Here is a 6,000-nt window from a genome sequence, read left to right as displayed (position 1 = left end):
AAAATTCTGTCAGAGACAAACTCATTTTCCATCCACTCCCTAGAGCTGTATAAGAAACTATAGAGAACACTTTAGCAAAGAATTAGGGCAGATTTTACCAGCGAAGGGTGGCTGATTATGAAATGCTTTTAGTAATGTAACCCAGACCTGCAGCAATTGTGTTAATTGTGTTCATCAAAAGGCTAGAGCAGGTTACCCTAGCTTTCACCACTTTTTTTGTTTTGTTTCCTAAATCTGATAGAATTAAGTCTAAATCGTAATACATAAGATTTATATATATTGATATATTATGCCTGTTTTCAATACTGACTTAAATGTTATTAATTACCAAAGTATAATGCCATCAAGTTTTTTGAGAAAACTCTCTTAGCCTTATATTAGTCAGAACACTTCCATTACAGTGGCTAAATCTCCAGGTTGGATAACACTTCTTAGTAACAGCCTTAGGATCACATCGGCATTGAAAGGATAGGAGCAGACTGGGGGTCAGTGCCCTCAGGCATCTTAGTTTCTCTTTCTCTGGGCTTCAGTTGCTAGGCACTTACAGAGAATAAAGGCAGGGCTATTGTTTAAGGGTGGTTTCCCCCTTTCCCTCTTAAGCTCCTGTTTCTCTGGTTTCGAAATAAGTGACTATTTGGAAACAGACTACAAAGAGACCAACAGAAATTTCCACACCGTTACCATCTAGTTAATATCCCTGGGCAAAGAATTTTAAGGTAAGAGCTATCAAGGAGTTTTTCTAAATTAGTATTCTACTCGAAGGAAATTTTTTTAAACAGAAGTTTGATATTGTTGACTCTAATGAGATTACAGGTTTATTTTGAGTATTAACAGTATTAGTATTTTGTTGAACACACAATAAATTTATTTTTAAGGCATTGATTTTACTTTAAAATGTGTGGCACTTTTAATTCAGCGGGAACTTGAAAAAATCCTTTTGGCAGAATTTAACAATACAGACTGAAGGAAAGCATTTATGGTGAAAACTGTTATCATGCTATTATTGCCTATGGCACAATTATTTAACTGTTTCTTTAGTTGATAAACTAAATCAATAGACTTTGTACTGTGAAGCTGTCAATATTTTGGAAAAAGATTGCTGCTGCCTTAATTTTACAGATATTTCGATTGCTCTGGACACAGAAATCATGAAGGACATTTTGTCCATTTGCAAATTTGACTGCTTTCTTTCCTTTTGAAACCAAGCTCCATGTTAATTATTTCAACCAGTTTTCTAATATAACAGGAACTGGCCTCTGTGTGTCAACAAAGATGAAGAATCTAGCATAATACATGATATCAGGATAACCTGGGAAGAGGGCAAAGCCTCAAAGTTAAAGTATTACTACAATTATCAGGAGAGGTTATGTGTGTCTGTCGAAGGCCATAAGGGGAAACAGAAAAATGTATAAATATGTCCAACAAAAATTTTAAAACGAGATGAACCACACAGAAGGATTTCTGGTGTTTTGAATAAGAAAAATCCTTCCTTGAAGATCAGAGAAATTCAAGAATAGATGGGTCCAAGTCTTACTTTGTCAAGAGTATAGAATATAATGGAAGTAAAGCATTGTTGGTGGTGGTCAGTACCTAAGTCTTGTCCAACTCTTGGCAACCCTATGGACTGCTGCATGCCATGCTCCTCTGTCCTCCATCCTCCACTGTCTCCTGGCATGTGCTCAAGTTCATGACCATTGAGTCAGTGATACTATCTAACCATCTTATCCTCTGCTACCTCCTTCTCCTTTCCCAGCATCAGAGTCTATTTTAATGAATCAGCTCTTCAATCAGGTGGCCAAAGTATTGGAGCTTCAGGTTCAGCATCAGTCCTTTCAATGAATATTCAGGGTGATTTCCTTTAGGATTGATTGGTTTGATCTTGCAGTCCAAGGCACCCTCAAGAGTCTTCTCCAGCACCATAATTCTAAAGCTTCAGTTCTTAGGTGCTCAGCGTTCTTTATGGTCTCATATCCATGCATGACTACTGGAAAAACCATAGCTTTGACTATATGGACCTTTGTCAGCAAAATAATGTCTCTGCTTTTTAATATGCTGTCTAGGTTTGTCATACTTTCTTTCCAAGGAGCAAGCATCTTTTGATTTCATGGCTGCAGTCACAGACCACAGTGATTTTGAAGTTCAAGAAAATAAAATCTGCCACTGTTTCCATTTTATCCCTATCTATTTGCCATGAAGTGATGGGACCAGATGTCATGATCTTAGTTTTTTGAATGTTGAGTTTTAAACCAGCTTTTCCACTCTCCTTTTTTACCTTCATCAAGAGGTTCTATAGTTCCTCTTTACATTCTGCCACAAGGGTGGTGTCATCTGCATGTCTGAGGTTTCCGGTGTTACTCCTGGCAATCTTGATTCCAGCTTGTGCTTCATCCAGCCTGGCATTTCACATGATGTACTCTGCATATAACTTAAATCAACAGGGTGACAATATGCAGCCCTGACATATTGCTTTCTCAATTTTGAACCAGTCTATTGCTCCATGTCTGATTCTAGCTGTTGCTTCTTGACCTGCATACAGATTTCTCAAGAGGCAGTTAAAGTGATCTGTTTATTCCCATCTCTTTAAGAATTTTCCAGGTTCCAATTTTTGTTTGACTGGAAAATTTGTTCTAGTCAAATTTTCCAGTTTGACTATTGATCCAAATAGTCAAAGGCTTTAGTGTAGTCAAAGAAGCAGAAGTAGATGTTCTTCTGCAATTCTCTTATTTTCTCCATGATCCAGTGAATGTTGACAACTTGATATCTGGTTTCTCTGCCTTTTCTAAATCCAAGTTGTACATCTGGAAGTTCTCAGTTCACATACTGCTGAAGCCTAGCTTGAAGGAGTTTGAGCATTACATTGCTAGCATGTGAAATGAGCACAGTTGTACTGTAATTTGAACATTCTTTGGCATTGCCTTTCTTTGGGATTGAAATGAAAACTGACCTTTTTCCAGTCCTGTGGACACTACTACTGAGTTCTCCAAATTTGCTGCTGTGTTGAGTGAAGCACTTTAACAGCAACATCTTTTGGGACTTGAAATAGCTCAAGTTGGAATTCCATCTCCTCCACTAGCTTTGTTTGTAGCAATGCTTCCTAAGGCCCATTTGACTTCACACTCCATGACGTCTGGCTCTAGGGGAGTGACCACACCATCATGGTTATCTGAGTCATTAAGACTTTTTTTTTGTATAGTTCATCTGTGTATTCTTGGCATCTCTTCACTTCTTCTACTTTTGTTGGGTCATTGCCATTCTGTCCTTTATTTGCTTATCTTTGCGTGATACATTCCCTTGGTGTTTCCAGTCTTCTTGAGGAGATCTCTTGTGTTCCCCAATATTTTTTCCCTCTATTTCTCTGCTTTGTTCACTTAAGAAGGCTTTCTTATCTCTCCTTGCTATTCTCTGGAACTCTTCATTCAGTTGAGTATATCATTCCCTTTTCTCCTTTGCCTTTCACTTCTCTTTTTCTGTCAGCTATTTGTAAGGCCTCCTCAGACAACTACTTTGCCTTCGTGCATTTCTTTTATTTGGGATGATTTTGGTCACAGTCTTCTGCACAATGTTGCAAACCTCCATCCACAGTTCTTCAGGCCCTCTGTCTACCGGATCTTATCCATGAATCTATTCGTCTCCCCCTCCTCCAATCTATAATCATAAGGGATTTGATTTAGGTCATACCTGAATAGCATAGAGGTTTTCCCTACTTTCTTCAATTTAAGCCTGAATTTTTCAGTAAGGAGCTCATAATCTGAGCCATAGTCATCTCCAGGTCTTGTTTTTGTTCACTGTATAGAGCTTCTCCATTTTTGCCTGTTAGAACATAATCAACCTGATTTAGGTATTGGCCATCTGGCCATGTCCATGTATAGAGTGGACTCTTGGTTTGTTGGAAAAGGATGTTTTCTATGACCAGTGTGTTCTTTCAACAAAACTCTGTTAGCCTTTGCCCTGCTTCATTTTGTACTCCAAGGCCAACCTTGCCTGTTACTCCAGTTGACTCTTGATTTTCTACTTTTGCATTCCAATCCCTTATGGTGAAAAGGGCATCTATTTTTTGGTGTTAGTTCTAGAAGGTCTTGTAGGTCTTCCTAGAACAGGTCAGCTATGCAGCTTCAGCTTCTTCAGTTGGGGCACAGACTTGGATTACCATGCCATTGTATGGTTTGCCTTGGAAACAAACCAAGATCATTCTGTTGTTTTGGGATTGAACTCAAATACTGCATTTTGGACTGTTTTGTTGTCTATGAGGGCTACTCCATTCCTTTTAAGTGATTACTGCCTACAGTAATAGATATAATGGTCATCTGAATTAAATTCGCCCATTCCTGTCTATTTTATTTCACTGATTTCTAAAATGTCAGTGTTCATTCTTGCCATGTCCTGCTTGACCATGTCCAATTTACCTTATTTCATGGACCTACCATGCCAGGTTCTTATGCAATATTGTTCTTTATAGCACTGGACTTTTCTTTCACCACCAGAAAATATAATGGAAATTAAGCACTGGGTTGATCAAGTATAACTCTGGTTTCTTGATATAATAACATCTCAACTTTGACCAACATATTACTTTACATTGTATAAAAAGTCTCATGTATACTGACCCATGTAATCATCAGAAGGAGACTATAGAGGAGATAACAGAAGGTTGACAGGATTGAGGGACATGTCTAAGATCATACCAGCAGTCCATGACAGAGCATGGATGAGAAAAATCTCAGGTTCAAACCTGAGACCTTTTGCCATGCTGCCTTCTTTCTACACTGCACTGCCTATGGTTCTAAAAGAAATAGGTAAAGAATTTGGAGAGAAAGGGCTCATGATAATATGAGAAAAATTATGTGTTTTATGGGGTAGCTGTATTTGGAAAAGAGATTTATTTACTGAGATTCAGCAGCAGAAGTGCTGATAAATTTAAGGGAAAGCCATTTGTTGGCTGCTTCAATGCAAATCCAGAGAGGTTTTGAATGGATAATTCCCTTTTCTATTTCTTCAGTTTAACTAACAATACACAGATCTGCATACTCTATGCTAAGCAATGAACTGTAAATGTCAATGGAGGCAATTTCTTAATTTTACTGGCAGGTAGGCTAATATTTGATGCTGCTGCTGCTAAGTCGCTTCAGTCATGTCCAACTCTGTGCGACCCCATAGATGGCAGCCCACCAGGCTCCGCCATCCCTGGGATTCTCCAGGCAAGAACACTGGAGTGGGTTGCCATTTCCTTCTCTATTTAAGGTTTAAATTACAATCTGGCAAATATATACTTCAAAATTCCATTTGTGAAGTTGAAGCAAATGCATTTGCAACATACTTCTTAAATATAGGAATTGTTTATTCTAAGATATTAAAGGACCCAAGGTAATGTGGCTGTTTTCTAGTTATCACATATGAAAATCTTCAAAACTTGAGAATTACTGTTAGATACAGTTGTTTCTTAAAATGATTTCTTTTAACTATAAAAGTGTTAGAAATGAAATGAAAGTGTTTTCATTTTGTGTAAATGCTTATGTGTGTATGAATGAGTTATATGCCTTTTTAAAATGAAAGATTGAGACAGAAATGTTAAAGCTGTTTTATGTTTCTCAGAGCTGCCCATGGTGAATGTAAGATGTCTTATTCTACTCAGTACTGTTATCACTACTCTGATAATGGTTCTACTAGCATTGATTTATATTTCTATCCAGTCAAATACTATATACCTTCTTCAGTCCATTGTATTTTTGTGAGTAATACACTGAATCATTTCTGCAGGTCTTCTTTTCAACTTAGAGTTTTGCTTTTGGGAACATAACAGTAATGATACTACTAATGAAGGAGTTGAGTATAATAAGTTATGCATCACAACTGCTAAGAATCCTTCAGATGAATGTAAAGTCCTTTGTGAGCTATTTTTGTTCTGATTATAACACTGTTTACAACATCTGGTCATTTCCTAAATTTATTACTAACGAGAGTTTGTTAGCAGCTGGGATCGCTCTAAATTTAAGCTAAGCTTAT

General features: G+C 37.5%; 1 protein-coding gene across 2 annotated transcripts in view; it reads left to right on the top strand.

The window, feature by feature from the left end:
- The first annotated feature begins 612 nt into the window (after positions 1-612).
- Positions 613-6,000, top strand: part of MMRN1 (multimerin 1) — a 93,615-nt gene continuing 88,227 nt past the window's right edge. For both annotated transcript variants that reach the window (XM_061419675.1, XM_061419674.1), the window contains exon 1: positions 613-716. The gene's annotated coding sequence lies outside the window, so the exon portion shown is untranslated. The remainder of the gene's footprint in view (positions 717-6,000) is intronic.

This window comes from Bos javanicus, chromosome 6 (assembly GCF_032452875.1).
Source record: "Bos javanicus breed banteng chromosome 6, ARS-OSU_banteng_1.0, whole genome shotgun sequence".
Classification (NCBI taxonomy): Eukaryota; Metazoa; Chordata; class Mammalia; order Artiodactyla; family Bovidae; genus Bos; species Bos javanicus.
This window is presented reverse-complemented; position numbering and strand designations above follow the sequence as displayed.